The sequence below is a fragment of the Lactuca saligna genome, chromosome 5 (genome assembly GCF_052625555.1).
Source record: "Lactuca saligna cultivar CGN05327 chromosome 5, ASM5262555v1, whole genome shotgun sequence".
Taxonomy (NCBI): domain Eukaryota; kingdom Viridiplantae; phylum Streptophyta; class Magnoliopsida; order Asterales; family Asteraceae; genus Lactuca; species Lactuca saligna.
In genome coordinates, this window is record NC_136421.1 from 175,265,629 (window position 1) to 175,277,761 (window position 12,133).

Below are 12,133 nucleotides of genomic sequence, written 5' to 3' on the forward strand. Positions count from 1 at the left end.
ACAAATCAAATCAGTCCTGGCCCGGCCGAGAACTTCCATTTGTCATCATCAAATCATCGAGGGGCCCACAGATATCGCTTTCATCCCGAAGGTAAAAGGAATGGATAAACTTCGACTCATATGGCTTGTTCTACTACTTGTTGAATCATACACAAAGGCACGTTTTATAGCACCGAGTTACCAAATGCAGTTTCATGCAATCAATGTACAACCAACTCATAGTAACAACTCATATCTCTAGGTTTGAAGAATATAAGATATTATCGTCTCATGATCACTCGTGATAAAATCCATGAAGTGATTCCAATGAGCGCGGGTTGAATCCAATACTCAGAACTTATGAGCACCCATGAGTCTTGTAGCCCTTTGTCCAACACCTTAGACCTCTACAAGCCAACCCATGACAGTCTTAATTCATATCTACTTCCAACATATGACCGATTGTGGATGGTTTGAATGACTTAGTCATTCCGGAAGAATAACCTAGTTTATTCGGGAAGTCAAAACATGCAAAGTGAAACACAATAATATTTGAATCCAATATGGTATCAAAACCTATGAACATAAATAAAACACCTTTTATTTATCACCATATGATTACACATTATTCATTGTATACTGTTTCAACTATCAACTTTATTCTTGAATTCAAAACAATAGTTGTCCCATGCTCCAAGCACGTACACTATGTTTTCTAAACACTAGTCATGCCATACACCAAGTATGCATACTATGTTTGTCTATGATCTTTACTTTGTGAGCTAGATCAATTGAACATCACTTCAATGATTCTCTATTCACACTCCCAAATCCTTACTGCAAATGCAAGAATTCCAAATTCATGCCATTTACTGAAATCTGTCAGATTCTAAACTTATATGCATTGATCCTCTTGTAATGATTATGCACAAAGTCAGAAAGACTTGACAACAATCATTGCAGAGCATTCCAAAGGAGATCAGCTCCTTGGAAACAACCTTCTTGCATTAAGTTTCCTTAATCTTACACAGATTGAAAATTCTAACTTTGAAACATTTCCAGATTCCATTTCGACTATCACTTCTGAGCAAGAGTTGCCTCCTTACAGATTATGTCAATATGGTCCTTCCAGAATTACCACTATACTTCCAATTGTCCTTGAGAAACCAATCTTTGGTAAGCCTTAGATTGTCCTCGACAATTGTTTAATCCTTTTTAGTCATATCCAGTTCTAAACCTTTTCCATTCTTAACGCCCCAGACATTTGGAAAATTTTAGAAAGGATGAATATAGCACATGTAGTCGGTCCTATATCCGAAGCATATGGGACACGATTCATGATGTCTCACATAAAGACTAAACCAGTCTTTTGCTATAACATTTCCATTTCAATTTGCCAAGTTCTCATAATTCAGATTATGAAAAGGGATGCCGTAATCATAATCGAATTTAAGAACGCAAATAATGGACCCATATACAGAATTTCCTTATGTTGATCCATTCCAACATGAAATTCATATATATCCTTGACTAAATGATTAAAACCTCACGATCTAAGCTTATAGATTTGAGATGAAGTATAATTTCCTCTCCCTTAATTATAGCAAAACAACTTTTTCCCAGTTGAAACTTTTGTTTTCTATAATTAACATTGCTAGCTTGCAATACTTATCGTAATTATCATGCTCCCACTAACATGATGATTATAAGCATAACACTTATGCTCCCACTAGCTTTGACATATACTCAGAAAGCTCGACTTCTAGAAATCAATACTTTATTGACTTTCTTACCAAAGTTCAGATTCCTGATACTAGATTGTTTTGATAAGACTTTATCAAAAACATACACCTTCCTTAGATAGCTTGTGGGTGTGTCAAAACAATTTTAAGAACTATGAAAAGGGATGCCGTAATCATAGTCTTGATCGTTTTGACCTTTGCCATTTCTCACAAGTCCAAGTTAGTGTGCCGGTAAACCACACACGCTCCACTAACGACTTTGAGATCACAATTGCTACCTAGCTAAAATCTACTTAGTGGAAGTGTTTCCTCACCATCATTTTCATGAATCGGAGAGAAACCTTATGACACTTATATTTAATGGTGTATGAGTTCCTATCCATGTGAATTGTCAAAACCATAGTCACAAGACAAGGATAATGACAAATCCAAACTCATATGGACTGAACTCAATCTTAATTTCTTGCCACCTGGCAGCTCAAGGGCCTACCATTGCTTCCAAGTTGTTGTGCAACACATTGAGAACTCTAAGAACTCATATGCGAAGCCAACTTTAACTAGAATGGGCACAGAATATGTCAACACGATAGGTTATAAACCTCAAGTCGTGTGCTAGTGAAGAACTTTAAGTTTTATTCTTGATTAGTTCTTGAGACTTTCAAGACCTTTTAGACTCCCACTGTCCTCTTGACCTATAAGACTTCCTTGTCAAACATCCAAGAGATAGTGTGGATTCTAATCAAGACAAACACTTCACACAATTGGCCTTAGTTGGTCTTTGTTTTATCCAAAACATCACAACTTACCAATTTCAAATGTACAAGAGTAGAAAACTTTTACTCTTACATTTGATAAGTGTTTTAAACCTTCTTTAAGACATGTCACTCAAATTACAATCTTGGAGTACGACTCTAAGACTTGTATTGGAACGAAGTATGACTCATCTTCTTGATTTAACCATTTCAACAATTCAAGATCCCTTCTTCTTAGTCATAAGAATGCACTAAGACTTCCTTAGAGAACTAATTTTGATATGGTTTCTTAATCATTAAGATGATCACAAAGCTGATACTAAAGTACTCTCCCATCTTTTCAGATTTGAGAAACTTTATCCTTCTGCCTAATTTGATTCTTCTTATTCGCTCTGCCTTACATTGGAACCTTTTTCCAATGTCTCAGAGTTACACTTAAGCTTGTAAGTATAATCATATTTACTGAGCTTTAGTAAACTATGACGAATAGCCTTACATCTTTTGTGGTGGACTTAATCAGTGCACATGACTATGTGCTTGATCCCTTAGTCCATTACTTGACTCACACATCCATGTGAACAAGTAATTAGTCTTAATTTTTTTCAATACTTGAAAGTTCTCATACATCATGCTATACAACTTGCATGATTCCAAGTCCCGGTCCAATTGAGACTTTGGATGATGAGAATCTTTCCTTATTTGGTAAATTTAGACATTACCACAAATGAAGAATCAATTTCATATTTCCACTCTTGCTATTAACGGAATCATATAAGCAACAATTTTTCCTCAAATGCCATTGTAAGGATATTTTAAAATAAATAAAATCAAAAACTTTCTTTTATTTTAAAACTATGCGGAAAAACTTATCCTTACAATCCATACGAAAACTTGTTGTTGTCTATTCCTTAGCAATATCTCATAACTCCTAAGAAGTAGCTCAAGAATCCGATTTTTCAAACTACGCGATAGAAATCCATCTATGCGATCAGATTCAGCATATTCTTTCTTTAAGTTCCTTTACTTTTCTTTGATTCTTAAAACATTACCATGTGACCCAGTCACAACATGTATCAGGAATCTCAGAATAGAAACTTAACAGAGTTAGATTTGTGGACTTTTACCTGAAGTAGAGTCAATCTTATTGACTTTAACATCCTTAGGTAAATTAGGCAGCTTCGCAACTAATGACCCTTACTTTGGCAATATAAACATATGGACCCTTTGATAATGGTACACGAGACTATCACAGATTTAGACTTTTCTCTTTACCATTTGGTCAACCGAGTTGACTATGGCCGATCCCTTTCCATTGGGAAGAGAATGCTTTCCTGGATTTCCTGTGTCACTATTGTCAATGTCCATAAAGTTTCAGGAAGTTGATCTTAGCAAATAGATAAGATCATTAAGGGTCTTGTCATAGTCTGTTTCATAGGTGTCCCAAAGGAACTCACTATGTGACTTAGAAAGTGATTGAACCACCAACTTTCTCAAGACTTTGACACCCTTCTCTCCCGGCTTGTCAATATGTGACTACATCTCCAAGATGTGATCACACTTAGACCTTGCATTGCCATTAGGGCTTGAGTGATCTTAAACTTTTCAAGAACTTGTGGGTTAGGGAGAATAATTGGAGGAGGAGAAAGAAGTATGATATCCATGGGACATCATCTTCATTTAGGAAAGCTTGTTTCAAGAGATTTGGGAAGATCATAAATGTCTAATCCAGACATGTTATGGGAGATATTCAAGATAGTTGATCTTTGAGTCCTTAATATGACACCCAATATGAAAATATTAAGGCTAGGACCCAACAAACTATTTTATAACTTAGAAGAGGTATGCCGTAATCCAAGCTATAAAACAATTTGAAGGTAGGTGAATGACGATTCACCAATTTCCACCAAGATAAACGAAATGTATTATTAGGTTTTAATTGATTTTGAAACTCCTAGATCTTTTGAGATTCATTGAACTGTTCAATGGCATGTTTCAATCTCGAGTGTGCCCTTCAGGTTTTTGTGACTGGGATGCCGAGGATCACAAAACAAGGTGTGAAGTAACCATGCAAATTACTGGGTACCCTTAAGTGTTTATCCCTCAATCGATGTGCCGGTTAACCACACACGCTCCATTGATACTATGATAAACATTAAGTTACCCTTTGCCTACCTTGTTAAATACGAGTTAGTGTGCCGGTTAACCACACGCGCTCCACTAACCGACTCAAACAAAGTGCAAAGTGTAATTTCGTGGATTAGCACCTTATTCACATTTTTCTAAGTAACTAAGATTGGGAATTATTAAGAGTTTAGTTACTTAGTATTTATCATTAATACTTTTAATGAAGGGAGAATTATAGTCATGTCAAACCCGTTCGGCTAACGACCCTCCACCAGTCAAGCGAGCGGTGGGTGAGAGTGAACACCCATTAAGTCGCCATTTTATAGGCAACAACCTTATACCCACCTTATAGACCAGCTTCGTGAATGAGGCGTACTAGCGGTAAGACCGACTTTACTCTTATACATATAAATATTATTAACTTATAATACTATAAAGTATAAGGGTTGAATTTTAACTTTTAAAATTCTAAGGGCTAACTTGGAATTAAAGTATTCATAAGAGAAAACTTTACAAATTCCAAAACTTGAGGGCAAGTTTTGAAACTATTCAAAACTAATTAATTCCATAACTTATGTATTTAAAGTAGTTTTAATCCAAAAACTCTTCAAGTTCCATAACTTGTGGACAAATTATGGAAGACTTTAAATTAATAAAGAATTAATCTTTTCTTTATTTTATAACTTATGGAATTAATTAAGGTTACATATATTTTTTTTTTTTTTAATGAAGTGACTCTTGAACCTCCATAACTTAAGGACAAGACTCTTCATCTTTTTGTAACCTTTGCCAACTTTATGAGTTTTATGAGTCTTTAATGTGACTCTTCATGTAACTTAAGGATAAGTTACACAAACACATTTTATACTCAACTCTTAGATTAATTTGGATTGAAAACAACTTTTTCACTCAACTTTTCTATTAATCTAAGCAACTCATAAGAACAAGATAATTCAAATCAAACTTTTTCATGTAATTAGTCTAACCTTTAAACTAATACAAAAACATGAATCTATTGACAATTATCTTGAAAATGGATTAGCATGAACATTACCACATTTAAAAACAAGTTTATAAGTTCAAAACAACTTAGGGTAATGTTCCTAGTCCATTTCTAGCCAAAAACCTCGAAGATATGCTGTCTGGGGTCCAACTCGTCGAGTGCATGAACACAACTCGGCGAGTTGGATGCATTTTGCCTTGGACTCGTCGAGTCCCTTCATGGACTCGGCGAGTCAGCTGGGCTGACAGCATCAAAACTCGATTTTTCAGCTTCTATTGCAGGTATAACAAGAAAACAAGCCTAGGCTCTGATACCACTGTTGGGTTATGAGCATTCTAACACTCCTAAGTGTACATGCAACCCTAAATACCTTGGATCTATGTTTTCTCTATTATACATGCAAATATGAACATCCAAGGTATTATCCTAATCTAGCATACAAAACTATCAATATAACAAGATAAAATACATACCTTTTTGATGGTGCTTATCTTCATGAAGCTTGAGTGCTTAGTACCTCAAGTGTGACACCTCAAATGGTTCACACAACACCAAATACACTTGGAATAACTTGAGAGAAACTAGAACACTTCATGGAATCGGTTAGCCCTCTCTAGAATAATCTAGTCACGATTTCTTGAGCCATGGGTTTCTTTTATATGGTGGCTATTAGGGTTACACCATGTAACTCATGACTTTACCCATTCCTTATGCTCCATGGATTTTAACCTCCATGGAGTATCCATGGGTCACCCCATGGACTTAGTCCATTATAAGGAATCTTGGATCACAAGCCCACATATATAAGAATGAATGATTTACACAATCAACCCATATATTTAATTAGTCTTCTTTTGATCACTTAATTAATACTAGATTAATTCTTGATCAATACTAATTAAATAATCTCATTATTCTTATTATTAATATACTAGAACTTATAATATATTAATAACCGTAAGTGTCTTATTTCTCTCATTATAGTCTATCCAAGTGCATGATGCCATGCAACCCAAATGGACCATGCCGGGTCGGGTCAAGTCTTACCAATTATAGTTATGGACTTAGACATTAATCCAACAGGATCTAGGAGAAGCTACCTATATTCTAGGAATAAAGATTGTGAGAAACCGAAGTAAAAGACTAATTGGACTTAGTCAAAGTACCTACTTGGACAAGGTGTTGAAGAGATTCAGCATGCAAGATTCCAAGAAAGGAGAGTTACCCATCCAGAGTAACACTAGACTGAGTAAGACTCAGAACCCGAGTACTGAGGATGAGATAGCAAAAATGAGTCGGATACCTTATGCTTCGGCAGTAGGCTCGATCATGTATGCTATGACATGTACTCGTCCTGATGTAGCCTTTGCTTTAAGCATGGTTAGCAGGTATCAGGTGAATTCTGGTAAGGCTCACTGGACAGCGGTAAAGAACATTCTCAAGTACCTGCGGAGGACTAAGGACAGGGTCCTTACCCTTGGTGGGAGTGATGACTTGAGAGTTGTAGGGTATAGTGATGCTAGCTTCCAGGCTGATAGGGATAATTTCTGCTCTCAATTAGGTTGGGTCTTTACCTTAAATGGAGGAGCAATCTCTTGGAAAAGTTCCAAGCATGAGACAGTGGCTGATTCAACTTGTGAATCAGAGTATATAGCGGCAAGCGAGGCGGAAAAAGAGGCTATGTGGCTAAAGAACTTCATTGGAGACATTGGAGTTGTACCAGCAATATCGAAGCCTATAGAGATTTTCTGTGATAGTGAAAGTACAGTTGCCTTAGCAAAGGAACCAAGGGATCATGGGAGATCCAGACACATCGACAGAAAATATCATTTTATCAGACATCGCATAGAAGAAGGACTTCTCGTGGAAAAGAGGGTATAATCGGATGAGTACCCGAAAGATCCCCTCACGAAGGGACTGGGTAGGGTTAAGCATCTCCAGCATGCTAGGAGCATAGGGCTGAAGGATGATATTAGTTTTAGTAGTTAGATAATTTTGAAATTTGTAAAATGTAATTGACATTTGATGATGAATAAAAGTCGTGTTTATTTATGATTAAAGTGTTGCTATCCCTTGTCAATCGTTTACTATTATTTCTTTTGCATGTCTTGACTTCCAGAATATTTATGTTGTGTTACATATTATTCAAATTATCTACAGTCAGTCATATGTTGGAAGTAGATATGAAGTAAGACTGTCATGAGTTGGTTGTAGAGGTCTAAGATGTTGGACATGGCCTCAACACTAATGAGTGCTCATAAGTTCTGAGTATTGGATTCAACCCACGCTCATTGGCATCACTTCATGGAATTTATCTCAAGTGATGGCGAGACGGTAATATCATATAAGTCTTCAAACCTAGAGATATGATTTGTTAACTATGAGTTAGTTATGCATTGAATGTGCGCAACCGCATTGATAACTCGATGTTATAAAATGTGTGTTTGTGTGTAATTTAACAAGTAGTAGAACAAGCATATGAGTCGAAGTTTATCTGTTCCTTCTTGGATTAGAAGCCGATATCTGGTCCCCTCGATGATTTTGTTTTGACCTATGTATTGGGCCCAGTCAGAACTAAGTTGATGTGTTCAATTAAGTTCTATGTCAAACAAATCGGAAATTGGGAAACAAATTGCTGGACAATAAGCAAGACCATGTTCCATGTGTTTGTCCGGTTGATATCTAGAACAGAGGATTATATGATCACTTATCTAAAATGGCGTACCATCATCTTCTCAGTTTCGAGAAACCTTGAAAAGAGCTACCATTGCCGATCAGTTCCTGAAGTCATACTTGCAGTTATAGTTATTAGACTTATCCAAGTGGGAGACCGTTAGATAAGGTGTCTAAGTCCATAACTATTTCTGGTATGTACTTGACCCAACCCGACATGGTCCATTTGGGTTGCATGGCACCATGCAATTGGATAGACTAAATGAGAGAAATAACACTTGTGGTTTATTAATATATTATGAGTTCTAATATATTAATAATATTATTTAATTAGTTTGATCAAGAATTAAGTGATCAAAAGATAACTAATTAAATATATGGGTTGATTATTTAAATCATCCATATCTTGTATAGTGGGCTAAGCGGCTCCATGGATAATCAAGTTGGGTTAAACCCATTGAATGGTCCATGGAGGCTCCATGGGAGTTACAAACCCATGGGTCATGGAAATGAAGAGTCATGACACATTAGGGTTTACATGGTGTAACCCTAGATGTGTCAGCACTATATAAGAGTCTCATACTCTCCCAAAATCGGTTAGACAAAAAGAAACAAGAGGGCTAGAATCGATTTTAGAATGTTAGACTTTCTCTCTAAGTTTACTCCATAGCATTTGGTGTTGTGTGAAGCATTTGAGGCATCACACTTGGGGTGCTAGGCTCACAAGGTTTCAAGGATCAAAATCAACAACAAGGTATGTAGTTCTATCTATTATTCAATTAAGTTAAAATTGTTCCCCATGTATGCTAGATAGGATCATAGCCTTGGAAATCAACTTTGCATGATAATTAGACAAACATAGATCCAAGGTTATTAGGGTTGCATGTACACTTAGGAAGTGTTAGAATGCTCAAAACCCATCAGATAGTGCACTTGGTACCATAGAGGTAATGTCTCCAGATTTTTAGGGAAAAGACCACTACTCCCAACTCCAGATCGTGAGTTATATAGTTGACTTCGTGTGCTTTAAGCTGTCTCGAAGTGTAAATAATAACTTTTCCCTGCTACATTAGCATACAACCTAGACCCTGACTAGATGCATCGCAATATACCACAAAGTCTTTTGTCCCTTCTGGAAGAGCCAGTATGGGCGCGCTGCACAGGGCCTGTTTTAGTGTACAGAACGTAGTGTCTTGTCTTTCTCCCCAACTGAAAGTCACACCCTTTTAAGTCAGGGTGGTAAACGGTTTAGCAATTCTAGAGAAGTTATGTATAAATCTACGATAGTAGCTAGCCATACCCAAGAATTGACAGATTTCTGTGGGTGTTCTCAGTGTTGACCAATTCTCAATTGCCTTTATCTTAGACGGGTCCATGTGTATGCCTTCTTCACTGACCATGTGTCCTAGGAAGGTTACTTTCCTGATCCAAAACTCGTACTTAGATAATTTCGCATATAGTTTCTCAATCCTCAATGTTTCTAGCACTTATCTCAAGTGTTGTCTATCTTCTTCCTCACTTCATGAATAGATGAGTATATCATCTATGAACACTATCACAAATTTGTCTAGGAAGGGACGACACACCAGATTCATTAAGTCCATGAATACGGTGGGTGGGTTGGTTAGACCAAAGGGGATCACTACAAACTCATAATGACCATACCGAGTCCAAAATGTCATCTTAGGAACATCTCTCTCCTGGAATATTAGTTGATGGTACCTTGATCTCAGGTCTATGTTTGAAAAGTAGCCAGATCCTTGAAGTTGATCGAAGAGGTCGACGATTCCGGGTACAGGGTAATGATTCTTAATGGTGAGTTTGTTAAGCTCGCGATAGTCTATGCATATCTGGAAAGATCCATCATTCTTCTTCATGAACAAAACCGGTGCTCCCCAAGGTGAGAAGCTTGGTCTGATGAATACCTTGTTGAGTAGTTCGTTCAGCTGGCTACATAATTCCTGCATTTCTACCGGTGGTAGACGATAAGGGGATTTAGCTACAAGGTTAGCTCCAAGAATCAAGTAGATTCAAAAATCGAATTGCCATTCAGGAGGAACTCTAGGAAGATCTTCAGGGAAGATATCAGGAAAGTTGCAGACTTCGGGGATGCTCTCGATGTCTTTAACTTCTTGTTTTTCATTGACTACATGCGCCAGGAATGTGTGACACTCCTTTTTGCAAGTATTTTTGACCTTGATGAACGAAATGATGCGAAGGTTCGTGCTGAGTTTATCATCATAGATAAGAAGGGTTTCACCGCATGGTAGATTGAGGCAAATGGCTTTTTCATAACAAAGAACATCAGCACGATTGGATCTCAACCAATCCATGCTGATGATAACATCGAAGCTTTTTATGGAGATCGGCATAAGGTCGATTGGAAAGGAATAATCGTTTAGAGTGAGAGTGCATCCTATGAATACGTCGTTAGTGCTTTCTTTCTTTCCGTTAGCCATCTTCATGTTAAACGTTTCGATTAGAGGTTGGGATTTGTGTTTGACTAGATGTTTAAATGCATGACTAACAAAACTCCTCTCCACACCACTATTAAAGAGAATGCATGCATAAGAGTTATCAAGGTGGAACGTACCCGTAACTACGGTGGGATCCGCAACTGCCTCCTCCTGGCCCATTGCTAGCACTTTCCCTGTGTTGCCCGTAGCTGTTGCTTTGGCGCAATTCCTCTTGTAGTGCCCGGTTTCATCACAACCATATCAGGCTTGGCCCATTCCATCTCCAGGAGCTTGAATGGTTGGTTGGACATGTGCTTTGCAGATACGGGCTGTGTGCCCTCTCTGCCACAGTTGGTGCATTGCGTATCACGACAAGGTCCATGATGATGGAAGCTACATTTGTCACACCTTAGAAGGGTTCCAACATATCTACTGGCAGGTGCTTGAGTAGCAGGAACAGCAGCAACATGGACTGCCACTGTTTGCTGCCACTTTAAGGGCTCTTGTGAAGATTGGCCCTTGCGTTTGTTCCAGATTTTTTTTCCCACTACCCTTTTTAGGTGGTTCAGGAGTGGTTGCATGTTACGGGGTTGTGGCTATCCCCGTGATCCACTAAGGCCCGTTCCAGGCACTTGGCACTGTCAAATGTGAGTGGTTTAGCAACCAAAACATTCTCTTGAGTTAGGGGTGTCAATCCCCATATGTATCTCTCAACTTTCTTGCTTTCTGGGGTGACCAACCCGGGACACAGAAGATCCAAGTCATTGAACCTAGCGGTGTAAGCAGCAACATCAGAACCCTTCATCTTCATATTCTAGAGCTCTTGCTCCAGTTTTTGCATCTCGCCACGAGGGCAGTATTCAGCCAACATCAACTCTTTCAGATCATCCCAAGTCATGGCATTAGCTACTGAGAGAGTTAGGGATTTGACTTGGCTATTCCATTAAGTTAGTGCTTGATCAGTGAAGGTGCATGCTGCAAAATTTACTATGCTTGTCTCGGGGCACACACAGTTCTCCAAGATTGATTCGGTTTTCTCGAACCAACGAGTCAGGGCAAGGACACCTCTAGTGCCATCGAAAGACCTAGGTTTAGCATTCGTTAAGTCCTTGTAGGAACACTCCCTCGGGTTTCCTTGACTATCTTCCTTATTGGAAGGGTTCGCACCACTGCTCGCCCAGCTTGTGCCACTTGCGTTAATCCTTGTAGAAAATGCCTTCCCAACAATGGTTATCTCCGGTAGTGATTGATGGTGCATATGTGATTTGCGGGAGGAGGCGGTGTTCCGCAGAAGGCAAGACCGGAATTGGGTGTCACTGGTTTTTTGTGCGAATAAGTGAAGCAGATGGACTAGGCCCCTCTTTTAATTCAAACCAACACGTGTTTTAATTTTGTTGTCAAATG